The sequence below is a fragment of the Sarcophilus harrisii genome, chromosome 3 (genome assembly GCF_902635505.1).
Source record: "Sarcophilus harrisii chromosome 3, mSarHar1.11, whole genome shotgun sequence".
Taxonomy (NCBI): Eukaryota; Metazoa; Chordata; class Mammalia; order Dasyuromorphia; family Dasyuridae; genus Sarcophilus; species Sarcophilus harrisii.
The window spans coordinates 399,082,646-399,104,528 of NC_045428.1; the positions used below are offsets into that span (position 1 = coordinate 399,082,646).

General features: G+C 39.1%; 1 long non-coding RNA gene across 3 annotated transcripts in view; it reads right to left on the bottom strand.

Moving 5' to 3' along the window:
• Positions 1 to 21,317, bottom strand: part of LOC116422442 — a 34,724-nt gene extending 13,407 nt beyond the window's left edge. Inside the window, exons 1-3 of one of the 3 annotated variants that reach the window (XR_004233085.1) lie at positions 20,806 to 21,316; positions 13,222 to 13,302; positions 4,167 to 4,368 (exon numbers count right to left, since the gene is read on the bottom strand). This is a non-coding gene — a long non-coding RNA (uncharacterized LOC116422442). Of the gene's footprint in view, positions 1 to 3,815; positions 4,369 to 13,221; positions 13,303 to 20,805 lie in introns of those variants that run through there. The other 2 variants (XR_004233086.1, XR_004233084.1) reach the window with 2 other exon arrangements.
• Between the last annotated feature and the right edge of the window lie 566 nt (positions 21,318 to 21,883).

The window sequence follows — 21,883 nt, forward strand, 5'->3', positions numbered from 1 at the left end:
GGTGGTGAGGGGAAGGAGAGGAAAAGTTGAAACAGAAGTTTTTGCAAGGGTCAATGTTGAAAAATTACCCAGGCATATGTTTTGTATAAAAAGCTATAATAAAAAAATAAATTTAATTTAATTAAAAAAATTTTCAGCTAAAGATCTATTCCCTATCTTTCCACTCATCTTCCCTGCTCCCTCTCCCACTGGGGGAAAAATGTAACAAATAGGCATAATCAAACAAAAATAAATTCTCAGATTAGTCAGATCCAAAATGTATATGTTCCATTTGTACACTGAATCTACAACCTTTCTGTTAGGAAGTGGGAAATAGCCTTCATCATCAGTCTTCTGGCATTATTAACACTATATTACATTACATTAGAACTCAAGCTCCTTGAGAGCAAAGATTGTTTTTGCTTTTCTTTCAATCAACCAAAAAGCCTTTATTAAGTACTTACTATGTGACTGGCACCGTGCTAGGTGCTAGGGGTAAAAAGACAAAAAACCAAAAACAAAAATAAGAAACACACTTAGTCTCTGCCCTTAAGGAATATATAAGTATGTATTAAATAGTTAGTGTAATCACATTCTGATTTTATCTTCACTTCTGAAAATGGGGTCAGAATTGGGAGTTTCAGGTGTATCTTACCATTCCCAATTGGTAAGGAGGAGGCTGTTGCTCTAACCTCTCCTCTCTCTAGGAGACAGCTAGGGAGGAAAATTTAACTAGAGCCTTTGATCGTGGTGGTGGTGGTGGGTGGGACAATTTGGCTATGGACTCAAAGCTAACTTCTTAGGAAAAGTAGACTTAGACTGCTTCCTCTTTGAATTCAATTCATGCAAGATTGGGGCTGCTAGTGGCCACTAAAAGGAATGAATGCTTCAAGATTTCCTCAAGTGACACTGCCTAACACAGAAATGGAAATTCCAAAGGAGTATGAGACACAGAGACCTTTGCCCAGGACTTCAAGGAAATGAAGGAATTTAGAAGAGGTTGGGGGGGGGGGGCGGTGAATCCTTGTGTTATATATCTCGAGTCAAACTCCAAGAGTGGGTAACCAGCCCATTAGTGTGGGAACCTGCCATCTCGCCCAACACACCTACATTCATTGGACCCTTGAAAGATCAAGGTGTCTGCAAGGTATCATTCCCTGAAACTCCTAATTTATATTGGGAGCTAGCTAAAAAGCTCTCTTTGGCCCCCAACCTTCCCTTCCAGTGATAAAGAGTGTGTCACATCACACCATATGAAACACTTAATCAAAACCCATCTTCTTTAACAAATCCTTAACCTCCAGCTCACGGATCACAGAGGCCAGGGGACAAGACAGAGTTCCAGCTAAGGGTGGCGCATCCTTTGATTAAGATGATACACAGGCTAGCCTTTTTTTTTTTTTCCTTCAGGGTTACAAATTCCGGATCTGTCCCCTTTTTGATTTGACAACATTACATTTCAGCAGAGGTTGACACCAAAAAGAGACCAAGACTAGTTCTGTCTTCAACTGGGGATTAGGAGATAATTTCTTACAATCCTTTTCAGTAATGATCTCAGATTTTCTGATCTTTCCATAAGGAAGTTTATTTTTTTCCCTGAGAACCTGGTTTTAAACTATGGCAGAAACCCGCTTGCTTTCTGATTCCTTACTTAGGAAGTATCTAAATATACTTAATTTACAGGCCTTGGAAAAGGCTTCTGCTTTCCCTCTTTTCCTTCCCTTTTTTCAGCTTTTTTTTCCCCCAGAGACTTAAACCTTCAAGTGATTGGTGCTTTCACTCTCTTGGATTTGGGGGGCAGGAGGAGGCTTTACTTCCCCTACCATAGAGCATTTTAGACTAGAGCTGGAAGCCTCAGGGGATTTCAGCAGTCTTGGTTATCTGTAGCCTAAAAGAATTACTTTCAGCACATAACTTGTACCAGAAAATTTTTTTTAAAGTATTTAAGTGACAAATGGAAGGCAGCGTGACGTAACGGATAGAGAGTGGGTCTCAGGAAGATCTTTTCCAAACCCTGCTCTGCATATTCTGTTAGTTGTATGACCCAGCAGTCTTTTAACTTCTCAAGCTTTAGGTAACAAATCTGAGACTACAGGTGGCAGAGGGGGAACCGACCTGCCTTGGTGAAGGAAGTTTCCTTTTTAAATCAATGAAATCACAAGCCTTCTCCCCACACTATCTTTCAGGCCTCCAGCATTAATCTGGTTATAGAAGGTGATGTAGAAAAAAAAAGATACAACATAGTCTTGTCCTCTAGAAGATCACAATATGGTCAGTGAGTCAATATGTGTGTATCTATGTCTGGGTTTTTAAGTACTGAATTGTACCATATACTGTAAATGTTTCCTCATCTGTAAATTGAGCTGGAGAAGGCAATGGTAAATCACTCCAGTATCTTTGCCAAGAAAATCCCAGGGACAGTATGGACCATGAGATCACAAAGCACCAGGCACACTGAACAGCAATGCAGGGAGTTTACAAGAGGAGGAGATCAATGAGCAATCAAGAAAAGGTATTAGAACTTTAGTAGGACCTTGAAGAATAGGATAAATAATAAAGAGGGAAAATTGGTATTCTAGATGATAAAGACAACCTGATCAAAAGCAGAATGGTGGGAATGAAAGCAATAAATTCATAGGAAAATGAGGAGCTAGAAGAGAATTATAGAAGAGAATGTTTTGGGATTATTGGAAATAAAGTTGCATGAATAAAAGGGGGCCAATCTAGAGAAGGTTTCAAAACCCAAGTAGAAAAATTTGTAATTGGTGCAATAAGAAATTGGGGAATCATTAAAAATTTCAAATAGGGGAGTGACAAGATGAAACTATATTTAAGAAAATTAGTTTATTAGTAATAGAAGTACAGAGATAAAAGATTGTTATATTAGCTCAGGCCTAAGGTTTAAAAAACTCAAATTAATATATTAGTAGTAGGCATAGAGAGGAAATTATGTATATTAAAGTATTTCAAAAGAAAAACTGGCAGTACTAAGTAAATACAGGGGATGAAAGAAGAGGATGGATCAAAGACTCAATAGTTTTAAGCCTGAGTGAGAGTGAATGGGTAGGATGTTGGTAGTAGGGAGGAAATTTTAAAAGGGTAGATTTTATTCTGTGGTTTTTTTTTTATATTGAAAAGAATACTCTACCTGTTTTTCCAAAGACAGAATTATTTCTTGAAGAAGGACAAAGAACCAGAAATGTCCATGTTAAATCATAAACACGGGGCAGCCAGATGGCACAGTGGATAGAGCACCAACCCTGAAGTCAGGAGGACCTGAGTTCAAGTCTGACCTTAGACACTTAACACGCCTTCGCTGTGTGACCCTGGAAAAGTCATTTAACCTCAATTGCCTCAGAAAAAAAAAAAATCATAAACATGTATTCTAAGTATTTTGAAAATAGAACAGAAATCAATGGGACTTGCCCTTAAGATGTTTGAGTGCTATGAACTCCTCATTGGAGAGTTTACAAGAGAATATAATATCCAAACTGGAGGAAAAGGTGGGAAGAGAAAGATGAGGGAATCTTCAGCTGGGCAGAGTTGGGAGGGGAGAGTTTTCAGTAGAACAGAGCAAAAACTAGGCCTATGGACACTGACCACAGATAAGGAGGAAAAAAGAAGACATAGAAAAAGAAATTCACTATGATTCAACTGAGAGATGTGAAAGACAGCCAGGTGGGCTAGTAGATAGAAAGTGGGACATGGAGTTAAAAGATCCAAGTTAAAATCCTATTCTAGACATAAACTGTGTCATCCTGCACAAGCCATTTAGCGTCTTTAAATTTTATTTCCTCAACTGTAACATAGAGATAATAATATTGGCACATAGTAGGTACTTCACGAATGTTTATTTATGACAGACACTACCTGTGTGACTCTGGGCAATCACTTAACCCTTTTTCTCTCAGTTTCCTCATCTGTAAATTGAGCTGGAGAAGGCAATGGTAAATCCCTCCAGTATCTTTGCCAAGAAAATCCCATGGACAGTATGGTCCCCATCACAAAGCATCAGGCACAACTGAACAGCAATCAGTTCCCTCCTATGAGGTTTCTTTAGAAGTCATTAAAATGACTGCAAGTTAATTTGTATTATGCTCAGTGATAAAAGACCAATTGTGGATGTCTTTACTGATTCTTTTTGTATTTTAAAAGCATTAATAATAAGAAAAAAAGAGACAAGCTACCCATGGGAATAAAGAGCTGGCCTTGGAGTCAGGATGGTTTAAATTCATATCTTGCCTCTTTCACTCTGGTCTTGGGTATATGGAGAAAATCTCTAACCATTCTCTGCCCCAGGCAATTCTCTACAAATTTCAGCCAGGTTTGAGTTATGGATCCACACTGATGGAGGTACTTTCTGTATATCATATTGGTGAAATCACAGATCTAGAAAAAAGGGCAGGGAGAAATAAAAGAAAAACATTTCTAAAATGTCTGTAGAGACAAGATATGGTGCTTTCTTTTTTCACCCCATATCCTACATGATGCTCTTAATCTCAGCTCCTCCCCCATACTTTACCCATGGGATATTCTAATAACAGTCAACCAAACCCCAAAATAGTTCTTCTTAACAAATCTCTGGGGAGGAGACTTAGGACTGTCCAGAGATAGAATGGAAAGTATGTGAGCTGGGTCAGCAGCAGTGCAGAAAATAGCTAAATTTTCAAACTGGCCATTTCAAAAATCTTGGATGAATTTCTTTTTTTTCCTGTCTGGTTCTTGACAAAGGCAGAGAAGACCATTTGTTGAATGGAGTCAGGATCCATGCACAAGATGGTATTTGTCATTTTTGTTGGCGATACTATGGGAGCTTTAGTGGGAGGTAATAGAGGAACTTAGAAATTATTCTTTGGGGACCTGAAGAAATGCAAACTGTATAGTGATGGACGGAAGATGTTGCTTTGCTGGTCTCCACATGTAACTCAGTTATCTTGGCAGCTGGTAATCTGGCTTGCATCTGATCAATTTTATCTACAAAGTATTTGGAAAATTTCTCCCAGGAAGAACATGTTGACCTTGTAACTGGATTCACCAGTCTAAATACACTCAGTTTTGATTAAACTTTTGTAGAAACCACGGGGAGATGAGCCTCAGAACATGAGCCAAACTGAGGAGGGGAAGGGTATTGGGAACAGGGAGAAGGAGGGGAGAGGACAATGACCAACAACAGAAAACCACCAGAGGCCTTTGGTGAAATTGCATCTTACATTTTACGTGTTTACCAATTGTGAAAGCAAATCCAGCTGTTGGGAGCAATTGCTTCCAGATGATTTTATGGGAAAGAAAAACACTTTATAAAAAAAAAAAAGCAAAGGAAAAAAAAAAGCTGCAGAATAAGAAACAGGAGATGTATGCTTTGTGGGCCAGGATGTCATATGGACCATTTCCTGATATTGTGCAATAAGGCCCCAGCTAGCACCCAGGATCAGTAACAAGATTATTGTAGAGTCACTAGCCTAGAAACAGGAAACTAGAAGTAATCCCTAATTCTACAGAATCTAGGGTTTTAGTGACCTCACTGGGTAACTGCATTTACCCTGCCCCCCAAATCCTTTCTCCTTACCCCACCTCCTTCTGCATATAGTTCTGAGTAAATGTTTCATACACGCTGAATTCCTTTGATAAAAAACAGTGAATCACACAAACATCTTGGTTTTGCTTCTAAAGGCAGCACATATTTGGTATTTGACAATATGTTGTATTAGCTTTCTCTACTATCTTGGAGGCTAACAGGCTGAAATTAGGGATTCTTTTTTCTAATTTGGTTATACAGGTCACAGGATAAAAACCTACTTAAAAGGGTTTAGAGAAGGATTACAGTATTTACAGCTCTCTGAAGTTGACTTTGTAGGTCGGGTCAGTTAGCAGCTGGAGACTCCCTTGGCTAAGAGCCCGTTTTGTTTTATAAACTGAAAGTTTTAAAAGGGTTGGGTCCGTATCTCTAAAAAGTCAAACCAAAAGCCTGATCTCAAACTGCCAGATTGTCAATAGGGCACTGGTGTGGTAAAGAACCCGGGTTTAAATTCGCAAATCAAATGACACTTAACTACTCTTGTGATCTTGGCCCAGTAACTTAGATCCTGGGCTTTAGTTTTCTCATCTGTAAAAAGAATTGGGAGTAAATGGCCTCTGAGTTTCCTTCCATTTCTAAATCTGTGGTTCTGCACGGGATTATGTGACTGCATCTGTGTATAAAAGCCATGAATTCAGACATCTGTTAGACAAGCTTTTCCAGTGACTTGCCTGGTCAGACAATAAGAGGAAAGATTGGGGTCAGAGGAGAGGAGGGGATGGACCAAGTGGAACCTGGCCCAGGCATGACACATCAGGCAATCTCAGTCCTCAGGTTCTCTAGTCCCTACTAAGTGAGAAAGAAAGAAAGAAAGAGAGAGAGAGAGAGAGAGAGAGAGAGAGAGAAGGGGGAGGGAGGGAAGGAGACAAAGAGAAGGGGAGGACAGAGATGGAGAAACAAGAAGAGAAGAAAAAAGAGAGGAGAAGAAGGAGGAGAAGAAAGAGAAGGAGGAAGAGGAAGAAAAAGAGAAGGAAGAAGATGAGGAGGATGAAGAGGAGGAGGAAGAGGAAAAGGAGGAGGAGGAAGAGAAGAGGAAAAGGAGGAGGAGGAAGAAGACAAAGAGGAAAGAGATAGATACAGAGACAGAGAGGAAGAGGGGAAGAGAGGGAGGGAGACAGAAACAAAGAGAAAGGAAAGGGGGAGAAAGAGAGACAAAGAAAGATGGAGGAAGGAGAGTTAAGAGAAGAGAAGGAGGGGTTGAGAGAGACAGAGACATAGAGACAGAGAAAAGCAAAGGAAATGAATTTAGCTCCTTAAACCCGCATGAGTGGGCAGGTGGCCCTTGGCAAAATAAACCAGCACACACTTACTATTTAATCTACGTGCATGCATATTTTACAAAGCTTCTTTCTCCACCCTGTGCCACAAAAATGTGTGGCTGAGTACAATAAGTGCATTGGAACCGAACGCTGCATTGGAAGCATTTGGGCGGTGATCTGGGCCTTGGAGTGCTCCCCCCTCTATTTCACTAGTCCACTTTCCTCTTTCTTTCTCCACCCAATTCTGTCCCTAGTCTCATCTCCACCAGCTGGGAGACAGATGTGAAAGTCTCGGTTTGTGGGGCTGGGATTTAAAGGCTTAATGACTAGGACTTCGGGTCCCACCCACTGCTTTCCCAACCACTGTTCCTTGTCTCCACTGCACTTTTTCTGAACTAAAACGAACCCAGCCACCGACTTCACCAAAGTGAAAGTCTTGGAGATTCTTAGAAGCTAGTAAAAGAAACAATCGATCAACACGTTAAGCGTTTTGGAGGATTTCTGCCCTCAAAAAAGCTTCTAATCTACTAGGAACACAAAGAGTGTCTGGTCTGCCATTATTCATTAATCTGCGAGCACCGATCCACAGAACAACACATTTTATGACTCTCCATTTGGCAATTACATGTGTGTTCAAATGGTCTAACCTGACTCCTATCAAAGAAGGGCTTTTTGGTCTCCCTTTCAGCTGCCTCTGGGCCCTTGGGATTCAATCTGCTAATTAGCCAATGCATCCATAAACTGCTGTCCTTGGGATGTAACCGACCCAATACCTTTCCTCCTAACAAACTGCCTCCAATATATCTGTTATCCAGGACCTTCTGTGGGTTTCTTATTGACCATATGAGCCTGCTGATGACTCTTCCTTTTGCACTTTCCTGATGTGTAGACCATGGTGGGCAGCCCTGCAGATTTACAATTATGTCTCAATCTTCATGGAGATCTCCTTAGCAATTAACTTTGGGTTGCCTTGTTCCTTTTGTCTGACAAAGTTGGTGACCCAGGAATATATATGATACAATTTCCTCAATGCAAGCTACAATATTGGATCTAGGATAAGGAAGAACTGAATTTAAATCTGGCCTCAGATGCTGTGTAACCTTGGGAAGATGATAGAACCTACTTCACTGAGTTGTTTTGCAGATCCAAAGAATAAGTAAAGTGCTTTACAAATCTTAAAGCGCTACATAAAACTTAAAAGTACATATTCATTTTCCTTTCATTTGTTTTATTGAGATTTGTCTCTAATGAATCAAGCAAGCAGCAAACATTTTTTCACGTCTACCATGTATCAAGCACTGTGTTCTAAGCCAGTGGCTCTTCCAGAAGAGTCTCTGAGAGACACTTAATAATTTATAGGCAAAGTTGAAATTATTTTCACAATAATGCTATTGTTCAGTCATGTCCAACTCTGCATGATCTTATTTGGGGTTTTCTTGGCAAAGATATTGGAGTAATTTGACATTTCCTTCTCCAGTTCTTTTTACAAGTTGAGGAAACTGAGGCAAACAGGAAACTGAGGTAAGTGACTTGCCCAGGGTCATGAAGTTAGGAAGTATCTGAAGCTGAATTTAAACTTAAGTCCTCCTGACTCCAGGCCCCATATTCTATCTGAGCTGCCCCTTGTAATGATATTAAGACTTCTTAATTTCTAAATGATAACTATTGATAAATGCAGCCTATACAAGCAAAAGCTCTTTGGGAAAATCCTCACTTTCTTAGAGCATAAAGAGTCCTGGAAAAAGAGGTTCAAAAAAGCTTGAGAACTGCTGCTCTAAATCAGTCTATCGCTTTTGCAGCTTTTCTCAGAGTTTTGTGTCAGTAACATCAAAGAAGACAAAATTATCCTCTAAAAGGGAATCTGTGTAACTCGGGGTGGGGAGGGGGTAAGGGGGAAATACTTTTCGAATAAAAAAAAAAAGAAAAGAAAAAGGAATCTGTAAGGCACATGTTTGAGAAGCAGTAGATCTTGGCAGCTAGACGTTGCAGTGGATCGAGTACTAGGCCTGGAGTAAGGAATATCTGAGTTCAAATTCTACCTCAGACGTGTGTGATCCTAGGCAAGTCACTTTACCCTGTTTTCCTTAGTGTTCTCATCTGTAAAATGAGCTGGAAAAAGTAATGGCAACCTTTCCAGTATCTTTACCGAGGGAACCTCAAATGGAGTCATGAAGAATTGGCTATGATTGAAAAGACTAACAAAGGACACTTTCCTGATATTGGCTATTAGAATAGTATCATGTGAAGGAACCAGTCCTAGATGCTTGTGAGAGACTGTGTTGAAAGCCAAGTATAGTGGATGCAAAAAAAAAAAAAAAAAAAAAAAAAAAAAAAAAAAAAAAAAAAAAAACAAAAAAAAAAAAAACAACAACAACAACAACAACAACAACAACAACAAAAAGACCTGCATGAAGGCTAATTGTTTTTGTTTGAGGGCTTGAAGTAGAGAATAATGTAAGATGCCCATGAAAGAGCTGGGAGTTGTCTGGGAACAAGGCTGTATTCCAGTCTGGAGCTGTTTGAGAGTGTGTTTTGTGGGGTATCATTTGCAGAGAAATGGGGAAAGCAGTTATTCCCCAACTGTGTCTTTAGCAAGTAAAATAGAGTGAGTTCTGGATCTAGGATTCCTTTGAACTATTCTAGTTCTGGTGAGAACAGTGAATGGTACAGTCTTGTCAGGTGTAGTATAGTCCAAATGGCACAATTTTGAGCCTGCACAAGCCTCCCCATGGGAAAAAGATCCAGGGCTGTGTGGGGAGGGGGGACATGGACAAGGCAGATTTCTTTTTTTAATACACCCCATCAGCCCACTTTGAGCCTTTACATTTTTTACAAAAGTTATCAGACTGCATGGATATGATCAGTGCATGAAAGCCTGCCTGCTCAGATCTGGCAGAATTCTCAAAGTCCTTCTTAAGGGGGATGGATGCATGATTCCAAGGGAAACAATGGACTTATCATTGCCACGATTTTCCAGGTTTTTTCCAGAGGAAGCTTTTGAAGCTTTCTGTGCCTGGGAGATCCCACTCACTCCTCACCAGGTAATACTTGGATCCTTCTGCAAACGCTCAGCTTATATCTCCACCTCAATATATCCAGAACAGACTCCGTCATTTTAGGGACGTTTCTCAATTGCTGTGCACCTAAGGACCCATAAGCATCCACCAGACTTAATATGGTGATGCTGTTGGTGGAAGGAGCAGAGATGGATGGCGGCTGCCTTCTTTGCTGGTGCTGTTCATTTGCTCCCGAGCTCCTTGCTAGGTTCTCTGCTCTCAGGACCACAGGTAGCATTCTCAGCTCTGAATCAAAGATCTCTCCGTGGAGTCTTCAATCTCAGTGTCTTCTCCTCTGCCTTGGGGAGATGAAGTCCTGAATCCTCACTAGTCTTTCTGCAGAGGCATCTGGATTTCCTGATACAGCTTTTTACGCTCTTCTCTTTCAACCTTTCTATCAGCTTTCATGTGCACCCTCCTTGCCAGTCTGGGTTTTGTAGCCTCACCAATTCACCTTTTTCATGCTCGAGAGGATCTTTTCCTTGCTCTGTCAACAGCTGAGGTGAGCTCCTTAATGAAGCTCTTCATAGTCTCTGCTGACCCTTTTTTCCTTGAACAGACCTGATTCCGGTGTATAAGCCATTGCTTCTGCATGAAACTGGTTCACGTTTTCTTCTTTTTTTTCCTTTTGCTTTGGAGGTGGAGGACAAGTCCTTTGTGCTTTTCTCATTCCATCTCTTTTTACTATATATAGGGACACAGTTGCCCTGATGGTCCAATCAGTTACAAATAAATCTTTTTTTCTTTTATTCAATGTCCTCTTGGAGATTCTCCATGTTCTTAGGCATTTTTTTTTCATCTTTTGAAAATGTCTTTATGATTCAGAAATAGTAATTGCTCTCCTGTCCCCTACTATGAGGGTGGGGGCCCTGAAAGGCAATTCTGTCAAGCCTGGACCCAGGGCTATCAAGCCCCAAGGCCAAAAGGAATAAGGAAGAACTTGGTTCAGAGGCTGGTGAGTGAATCTAACTGGGAGCAAGCAGCTTGATTGTAGTTGGCAGCTAAGGAGATAAGACCAGAGCCCAGTTAAGTTCAGGATGAACCTAAGCTGTGGTGCCTAAAGGTGAAGGTACACTCTGGCAAATTCACAAATGAAAACGAGCTGAGAGACAGGGGCTGCTGCTTGTTATCCAAAGGGGACAGGACAAGGCAGAACAGATTCACAAAGGCTTGGCTGCCTCCATGACAACGTGGCCAACTTTGACAGCAGCTCAGGAAGAGCATCTTTTTGGGGGAGTGGGGTAGGTTGGGGAGGAGAGATGGGGAGGGAAATTTATGTGATTTCATACCCACCTTCTCTCCATTCTATTTTATAAACTGATTGTGACACCAGAAAAATCTACTGTGACACACAGTGATAAAAAGGATCAAAACTGATCACCATTCTTTGTCATTTATTCCAAATTTGTGTAAGAAACATTTATATAGCACCAACTATGTGCTTTACAAATACTGTCTCCTTGATCTTCACAACAACTCTGGGACGCAGCTGCTATTATTCCCATTTTACAGATGAGAAAACTGAGACAGAGATTAAGTCATTTACCCAGTATGACCCAGCTGGTAAGTGTCTGAAACCAAATATGAACTTATATCTTCCTGATTCTAGACTTGGCATTTTAACCATTGCATCAGCTCCTCAAGTGCTTGTCCAGTAATGATAATGGAATTTCTCTGTGTCCTGGTGACCATTTTTCCTGAGCTACTGACAATCCCAGTAGTAATAGATTTTCTGATTCCTCAACTACTTCTTAGAATAGTCCCAATTCTCTTATTTTATAGAAGAGGAAATTAATACCCAGGGAGATTTAATGATTAACTGCCCAAAGTCATCTAGAGTAGGAGTAAGGATTTGAACTCAGGTCTTCTGATTCAAAATCCAAATCTCTTTCCTACCTAACTTTTCTAAAATTCTATTCATATCCTTAACTTTTTTTGTTTATTTATCTAGTTCTGATAGAGAGAGGGTAAGATCCCCACTACTATAGTTTTGTTGTCTATTTCTTCTTCTTTTTTTTTTTTTTAGAGATGGTACCAATTTTATTATTATTATTATTATTTTGGTTTTTTTTAAACATATTTCCTTATGAATCATGTTGGGAGAGAAAAGTCATAACAACAACCATGAGAGAAGTGAATATAGCATGTGCTGATTTACAGTCAGTCTCTATGGTTCTCTTTCTAGATGCAGATGGTGTTTTCCATCCAAAGTTTATTGGGATCGCTTTGGATCACTGAGCTACTGAGAAGAGCCAAGTCTGTCATAGTTGATCGTCACACAATCTTGCTGTTGCTTTGTATAATATGTTCCTGGTTCTGCTTGTTTTGCTCAGCATCAGTTCATGTAAATCTTTCCAGGCTTTTCTAAAATCAACTTGTTCATAATTCTTTTATAGAACACAATATTCCATTATTTTCGTATACCATAACTTATTCAGCCATTCCCCAATTGGTGGGCATCTACTCATTTTCCAATTCTTTGCCACCACAAAAAGAGCTGCTGCAAACATTTTTGCACATGTGGGTCCTCTTTTATGATTTCTTTGGGATATAGTCCCATTAGTGGCACTACTGGATCAAAGGGAATGCACAGTTTGATAGCCCTTTGGGCACAGTTCCAAATTAGTCTCCAGAATAGATGGATCAGTTCACAACTCCACCAACAATATATTAATGTCCCAGTTTTCCCACATCCCCTCCAACATTTATCATTATCTTTTCCTATTATCTTAGGCAATCTGAGAGGTGAGAGATGTTACCTCAGAGTTATTTTAGCTTGCATTTCTCTAATAAATAGTGATTTAGAGCATTTTTTCATATGATTTTAGATGGCTTTAATTTCTTCATTTGAAAATTGTTCATATCTTTTGATATCTATTTCTTCTTACAACTCACTTAAATTCTCCTTTAAGAATTTGGAGGCTATAGCACTTTGTGTCTATCTGTTTAGTATTGATATTATTTCCTTGTCTATGATATCTTTTAGTAAGATTAGTTTCCTTCTTTATCTCTTTTAATTAGGGTCTATTTTTGCTTTTATTCTATCTGAATTCAGGATCACTATCCCTACTTTTTTTTTTAACTTTGGCTGAAGCATAATATATTCTTCTCCATCCTTACCTTACCCTGTGTGTGTTTCCCATAAACAACATATTATAAGATTCTGGCTTTTAATCCATTCTGCTATCTGCTTCTGTTTTATGAGAAATTCATCCCATTCACATTCACAGTTAAGATTACTAACTCTATATAATCTGCCATCCTATTTTTCCCAGGTTATACTTTTCTTTCTCTTTTTATTTTCATTCTTACCAGTGTTTTGCTCCAAATCTCTTTCCTTTGAACTACCTACCTGTCTCTTGGAGGTTCTTGTGCATTGGAATTCACATCTTTTTCAGTGTCTTGCATCACTGTAGTTTTGACATTAGTATCACTGTTCAAAGGGATAAAAAACAGTATATTTTAACAAATCACATAGTGCACTTTCAAATAACAAAGCCAACCACCTGTCTGGGCACAGATTCACTCTGACAAAAATCTGTCACTTTTTGCTTTTCCCGGAGGCCAAGATGGCGATACTTTCTCTAATGTACTTCACTTACCCAGGAAGGAGCTTTCCTACCTGGCAAGATTCTACCTTTCTTCATCTTCCATAGACTCTCTCCAGTAACTGGTTGAGATTATAACTTTTAGGAGAGAAAGGTTAGATCCTTTAATTGATTCCAAACCTCAAAAAGTTTAAGTCACAAGATTGTTGGCTCTGTGCAGTTAGCATCAGAACACGGGGAAGAACAGCCAAATCTAAATTCATCACTCACTCGTTGCTGACATATCTTGCTATGAGCTATGAGCTGTTGAACAATAACTATAACTATGAGCTATGAGCTGTTGACCAATAATTACAATTGAGACTCATGCACACTTGTCTAAGAGTGAAGCATCCGCTCACACCAGCCAGAGATGTGGAGATTGGGGCTCTTTGGAAATAAACTAAATCTAACTGTTGAAAATGGTAACTGGGATCAGTCAAGTGAAAGGCCCATTTTTGTGAGAAGACCAACTGTAGGAGGCAAAAATAATTGGGATATAGGGTAGACTGCCAGCAATGAGAAAAATTTCCTTGCAGAAAACTTCAGGATATTAATTGAGAAATGAGTGATTTTCTGTCACAGTATGACAACTGGTGATACTAGGGGAAAGTCACAATCTTTCAGGCCTCAGTTTTTCCATATGTATCCATATCCCAGGATAATACCTATATTCCAGTGTTGCTGTTGTTATGTGTCAATAAGATAATGTATTCAAAATACTTTTCAAACTTTAAAGTGCTATATAAGTATTGGCCATATCATTATTGTTGTTGTTAAAAGCAAAAACACAATAAAAATTACAAAGGGGATTTCCCTCCATGGAGGAGACAGATCCATCCATAGACTCATCATCTTATTGATTGGAAGGTCTCGATGGAGCTGCAGGTCTTAGCTCTGACACTTACCTGAGAAGATTTACTCATTTAATGGTGGTAAATATTAGGACCCCTAATAATTTCAGGGGATTCAACATGGAATCACAATGCAATGACAATTCATCAACATTCTTACTGTTTACTGACTATGAAAAATATTCAATATGGTAGAATGAAATAGAGTTTTAAACATGCTTTGTCCTGTAACAAAGTTAATCCCATGTTAAAATCATGCATGATTCCTTCAAAGATGTAATAACAGAGATAACTTTTTCAATAACTATCTAATGGTTACTACTAAGTAAGATATAAACCAAACTGATGTTGATATAAAGCAAAGTGTTTGATTATCTTTTATTAGGATATCCAGCAGAGTCCAAACAGAAAAGAAAGTCCCTATAATCATTCCTTATTGGTGATATTCTCCCTATACTCTGATAGTGGATGATATAGTGCTAACTATATTAAGACAAAAGGCCCCCAAATGATATTCACAATTATTCAAAAGAATTCAGTCTACTTACAGAGGAAAAAAACAGCCAACAACTGATTGAAGAGTGACTATTGTTCAGACATTCAGTTGAATGAACAACCCATGGACCATCAACAAATATATCTTGGAAATGCTAATTATAGATAGCCTTCTTTACCTTTCTTTAAAAAAAACATTATTGATGCTTACTTATATTATTGTCACATTTTAATGACTCTTCCACAACATTGAAACAGAACTTTTTTCTATTAAGAAGTGTTCAGTTGTTATCTGGTCATTTTTTCAATTTTGTCTGATTCTATGGGATGCCATTTGGGGTTTTCTTTGCAAAGATACTGGAATGGTTTGCCATTTCCTTCTCTATATCATTTTACAGAAAAGGAAACTGAGGTCAATTGGGTTAAATAATTTGCTCAGGATCACATAACTATTAAGCATCTAAAATCTGAACTCAGAAAGATGGATCTTCCTGACCCCAGGCCTGGAGCGCTATCCACTGTGCCACCTACTTGTCTAAACATCAAAAGTAAACTTAAACAAATCAATATATTGGCTAACTAAAAAGGCATTCTATACCTATTATCTACACTTCTTTGTGACGACAAAGAAAGCAGGTATCTCTCTGTCAAACCTCTGTAGTCATCATTGATGATTACATGGATCAGGATTCTAAAATCTTTCAGTGCTGTTTTTTTTTTTAATGTAATTGTGATCATTGGGTTATTATATAAATTTGCCTCCTGCTTCTGGTTATACTGTTCTCAGTCCTCTCTTTCTTTGAACCTCCCTATTATAAATTCTCTCACTGATTCATTTGCTCCCAAGCCTCTGGATGTTTTACTTCAGAATCAGGTCTAGAATGGCAGAATTATAGAATTTCAAAGTTGTAAGGGGTCTTAATGGCCAACCATCCCCAAATGAATCCAATGTATATTCCCAAAAGAATCTCCTTTATAATATACCCATCTATGCTCACTCAAGAGTTTCTTGAAGATTTCCAGGGAGCAGGAACACAAAGTGGACTATTCCACTGTTGAATACCCCTTTCAGGAAATTTTTCTTCACATTGAGTTTAAATTGATCTCTTTGCAGTTACACCAATTACTCTTAATGATATCCTCTTGGGTTTGACCAAATAGAATACATCTAATCCCTTTCCCACATAACAACTCCAAGTAGTTGAAGACAATCATCATGTTTCCCTTGAGTTTTCTCTCTCTAAATATTCCCAGTTCCTTCATCCCATCTTTCTAAAAGATTCTGAGTGAAACAAGGATACTATCTCCATTATCATTTGATACAGTGCTAGAAATGTTTGCTACAGAAAGTGTGTAAGAAAAAAAGTTAAAGAAATAAGCAAAGGTAGAGAGGGAACAAAATGACCTCTATCTGTGGACAGCTTTATGTTTTACTTAGAAAATCTGAAAGGATCAACAAAAATTATTCAAAGCAATTAATATCTGCCATAAAGTAACTAACTATATAAAATAATGACAAGAATTATCAACATTTTTGTCTAAGACTAGAAACCAGGAAAAAAAGAGAAAAAGACAAGACCAATTTAAAACAACAAAATCCATTAGTTATCTGGGGGATATAATGTGTACCAAAAGGATGTGCACTCGTGCACATGCAATTACAAAACTATTTTCACAGAAATAAAATGAGGTTTAAATGGAAAGTCAATATCCATGGCTAGGCTTTGCCAGTAAAATGAAAATAATGCTACTGCCCAAAATGCTATGTCATTCAAATAACCAAGCTGTCACTTTACAGAATTAGATAGAATAATAAAGTTAACGTGAGGTATAAATTTTCTATGTTAAGATAAATCAGTTATTTATCAGAGGCCCCACTTTTTGTCTAAGTAAAAACTTTAATAGACTTCTAAAAGATTGACGTCCTCTTTCACTGTTAGATTATGCCTTTGTGCCAAGATTATGGTCTGTTTCCCTTCTAGTTTTGCTTCAGATTCCCGATTTAACACCATGCTTTTTCTCAGCCTGGGACCAAGTTCTACTGTGCAGGTTCCCTTGCCCCATTAGTAAATTCCTTCTGGTTCCTCGATGTAGGCATTTTAAGCCTCATTATTCCACTCTGGATTCTGCTTCTGACTTTCTAGACCTCAATTCTGCCCCAGTACAGGTACCCTCCCTCTTTTTGCTCTCTTTTGTGTATCTTTCTCATCATGACATAAATTCCTATTAAGAGTAAGGACTGTCTTAATTTTTATTTCTATTTCAGCCCTTAGCACAGTGCCTGGTATAAGAAATGTTTAAGAAATGTTTACCTACCTTTCTATTTTCTAGACATTTTGCCTACCTTCCCTCCGGGTAGTATACTCTAACCTCAACACTTCTGCCTCTTCCTCTGATCTTACCCAAATGGCTACCACTTGATTCAAGGCAATTCCAATGGACTTGTGATGGAGCCATCCACATCCAGAGAGATGTCTATGGAGACTGAAGGTAGATCACAGAATAGTATTTTCACCTTTTCTGTTGTTATTGTTTGTTTGCTGAGTTTTATTCCTCCTTTTGATCTGATTTTTCTTGGGCAGCATGATAAATGTGGAAATATGTTTGGAAGAAACAAACATATTTAACCTATATTGGATTATTTGCTGTCAAGGGCAGGGGGCTGGGGAGAGAGGGAGGGTGAGAAATCTGGAACATAGGATTTTGCAGTGGTAAATGTTAAAGATTATCTTTGTATGTAATTTGGAAAATAAAAAGCTACTATTATATATTAAGAAAAACAAATGGCTACCACCATAATTTTCCTCCTGTACTCCACGTATTCCACCTGCCACCCAGGTCTTATATTTCTTAATGAATTTTTTTTAATAGAAATTCTGACTCCACCATAACTTTGGTCTGTTTTTTGGCTTTTGAATCAGGTCTATCCTTCCAGAATCATATTTCAGATATGGAATAACATTCCACAAGCTCTCTGATGTCAGCTATGAGATCAAATCTGCTATCATGCATTGGTTCACTCAGTTCATTACTTGATATTTATGTACTGATATCAAAAGTACTTCTGACACATAGAAAATCATCAAATCTCCTTGAACATCTGTTTTCACATGTACAAAGTGAAGGTACTGTGGGTACTAGCAAACAAGCAGTTTGGTAGTTAGCCACGACCTGTAATAAGAACATACATAACATCTCTGTACCCTATGAAGTAGATTTTCTAGGTGTTTTTATTTGTTGTTCTATCATTTCAGTCTGTGACTGCTCTTAGGAGTTTTCTTGGCGAAGATTCTAGAGTGGTTTAGCATTTCCTTCTCCAGCTCGTTTTATGGATGAGGAAACTGAAACAAAGTTAAGTGACTTATCCAGGGTCACACAGGTAGTAAGTGTCTGAGGCCAGATTTGAATTCAGGTTTTCCTGACTCCAGACCAAGTGCTCTATTTATTGCTTCCTAGCTACCCACGAGCACACCCCTAAGTAATATTTGATTGAGAAATAAAAATGAAGGGAAAGGGAACAGGAATAAATAGGAAAATGAAAGTAGTCAAAAGACAGGGAAAATAACTAAGAGATTCCCATATCTTTAGTTCTCTAGGTTTTTGTATTCTTTTGTTTTCTTTCTTTTTTAAATTTTTTGAGCACTTCTCTAGGTTCCTCTGAGTAGTTCTTAGTATAGAGGAAGAATATGAAGCTATTTGCTGGATTGTATTGATATAGCCTAGGAAACACAGCTTGAACTTCCTGACTCTTAGCTATCCAGTTCATTGGACTGTACCCATCCTTGTGCTGAATGGCAATGTAGCTGGACATTACCTAGAGTAGAACTGGTATAGATATATAGACTGTACGGTATAGGTGTCTGAAAAGGTATTTCTTACAGGAATGATTTTCCTAAGGGACTTGAAGCTGATGAACAGATGCTCCAACCAAGCTCAATGGGTTCCTTCCGGGGGAAGAGGGAAATGGTTCCTTCTGTGAAAAAAAAAAAAGGGATATAGCGGACACATTAATCATGGCAGAAAGTAATCCCAAGCTTGCAAAATGGGTGTGAACAAATCAGCAGGTTGAGAATATGGTTGAGGGGGTTACTTTTTCTTCCTACTTATGTCTATCACATTAAGCTCAAATGCCCTTTCTTAGGGCCATCTCCAGTTATCCTGATCTATACCTCCAGATGGCTCTGGAGGGAAGAGAGAGGCAGGTGAGTTTGCAAAGCCCTTTCTCATTTAAATCAATTCACTCGCAGGTCATGGCATCACCTCCCTGATGTCATGGTCTCCTTTGAGAACAAAGGACAAACAACAATCTTTACTTAAGAATTTTCTCTCTCTTATCTTAGTTTTTGATTTTCATTTGACCTACATTCATACACCTCTCCCTGTCATTTTTTAAAAATGATAGTGAGTTAACAATTAATTTGGTTTTGAAAATGTTTTGAGAATTTGATGATTCCCTGGGGTCATAGGAGATGAATTGGAGCATTGCAAAATCACGGCTGAGACCCACTCGCTGCCTTAATCTTTAACCTCCCATGGCTTTGCTGCCTTTCTTACGTGGTTTGGGTTATAAATCTCTGCCTTGAAGACTCTTTGTACTCTTCCCCATGTTCTAAGGAAATGTTTACCTCTTTCCAGGTGGCAGTGAATCGATGACTCTGGATTCAGCCTTTGCTCCAGGTGCTTATCTAATTTTGAGACAAGGGATCTCTAATGAAGATAGAAACTCTTGAGATTCTGGGTCAGAGATGATCCTATCATATTTATTATTTATGTGACTCTGGGCAAGTCATTAACAACTTCCCTGGGTCCCAATTTCTTCAAGAAGAAAATGAGGGGATTAGACTATGATTTTTAATGTCCTTTTCAACTATAAATCTATGATCCATAGGGTGGCCACAGGAGGAGACAGAGGAGAATTGTGAAATGAATCTTGGTCAGGGTGTCATAAGACCTGGGATCTAGTCCAAAAAATACTGTGTGACTATACTATGAATGAATCACTTTAAGTCTCTGTTTATCAACTCAGCTTATCCTCTCTTTAAAATAAGTGGGTTGGATTAAATGATCATTAATTTTCCAACATTTCACAATTTGAAAGGGGATTGAATGAAGACAGTCTATACATCAAGACTCCAAGTCAATATTGAGCAAAAAAGGTTCAGATGTAAGAAGACACCCAAAAAGCTGACTGGGTAGGGTAGGGCCCAGAGCTCCCAGTCTCTCTCTGCAGTCAATTCTCACCACTTCCTTTGGTCAGTTTGCCTCAGCAAAACCCAGAATGTGCCCACACATCCTCTCAGCCCTTAAAGCCGGTGCAATGATTCTTGAGGTTTCTGCTGCCAATCCTTGTTTGGTAGGGGTAGAGTAGTTTTGCTTTCTTGTTTTAATTTGCTGCAGGGGAGAGCTGATATTGTGGAGGAAAAAAAGGAAGAAAGAAAGAGAGAGAAACAAGAAAGAGTGTGTGTGTGTGTGTGTGTGTGTGAGAAGAAAGAAAGAAAGAAAGAAAGAAAGAAAGAAAGAAAGAAAGAAAGAAGGAAGGAAAGAAGGAAGGAAGAAAGGAAAGAAGGAAGGAAGGAAGAAAAAAGAGAGAAGGGAGGAAGGGAGAAAGCTAGAAAGAAAAGAAGGAAGGAAAAAAGAAAAAGGAAAAGAAAGAAAAGAAGAAAGAAAGAAAAAAAAAAAGAAAATTAGAAAGAAGGGGCAGCTAGGTGGCGCAGTGGATAGAGCACCGATCCTGAAGTGAGAGGACCTGAGTTCAAATTTGACCTCAGGCACTTAATACGTTTTAGCTGTGTGACCCTGGACAAGTCACTTAATCCCAATTGCCTCAGCAAAAATAAAAAAAAGAAAAAGAAAAGAAGTAAAGAAGAAAGAACGAAAAAAAAAGAAGGTAGGAAAGGAAGAAAACAAGAAAGAAAGGAGAAAAGAAAGAAAAAAGGGGAAAAAAACTTTGCTTACTTAAAAAAAACGGAGCCCACCTTTAATAATTCGCTATGCACTTACTTGCCTGGAGCTCCCTTGGCAGACCCGGCAGTTTTTTGCAGAAGTTCTGTTTCAGGAAACTCGAGGTGGGGGTGGGATCTGGAGGGAGGCAGGCCGTTGGCTTTGAGCTGTTTCAAACTCCCTAGGGTGAATTTCGCAAACCCGCCCCGCGGTGGGTAAGCCCGGCTCGGGAGTGGGAGCTGGAGGGCGGGGGCGGCGCATTCTCCGGGCGGGTGGGGCTCGGGCTCAGCCTGAGTCACCCCCGCCGGGGCTCCGGGGAGCGGAGACAGCCCAGGCTCCCGCTGCTCGGAATGCGCACCTTCCACCGTTCCGTCCTCCCCTGCCTCTCACGTCTGGCCGCCAGGCCCGCAGCGGGTCTGCTCCATCAGGGGACCCGACTGGGGGTTATTTTGGGAAGGCAAACAGCAAAGACTGAGTAGCGTGTTTTCAACATCAAAGTAGGAAACTGGCTTTTATTTTCCTCTGGCCATCTGGAGGCCTTATGGCATTCCCTAGCAAAGCACACATCCACCTTATATTCTCTTTTCCATTTATTGGGAGGAAGGGGAGAACTGGGTTTGAGCTTGTTTTTTTTTTTTGTTTGTTTTTTTTTTGTTTTGTTTTTTGTTTTTATTTTTTTTTTTCCTATTCCCTCCCACGACTCCCATCAGTGAACACAAACTCAGCAGGATTCTATAAGCAGCTGTTGGGATTTATTTTATAATGGTCCATACAAAGCAGGTTAAATAATAGTGGCTGACATTTATAAAGAACTTTAAAGTTTTAAGGCACTTTACATAATCTCATCTGATTTCCCCTAAGGCTTTGGGAAGTAGGTAATATTGTTATACTCATTTTACAGAAAAGGAAACTGAGGCAGAAAACTGGGACTCCACTTGTCCAGGGTCACACCACAAAGTGTCTGAGGCAGGTTTTTGAACTGAGGTCTCCTGGTTCCAACTGTAGCACTTTAATCCACTGAACTACTCTACTCCCTAATTTGTGAGAGCAATTTTGAGAGAGTAGTAATTGCAGAAATTGGCTGCCCTTGGGAAATAGTAAAAGGCCATAAAAACAGGGAATGAGGCATTGGGATGGG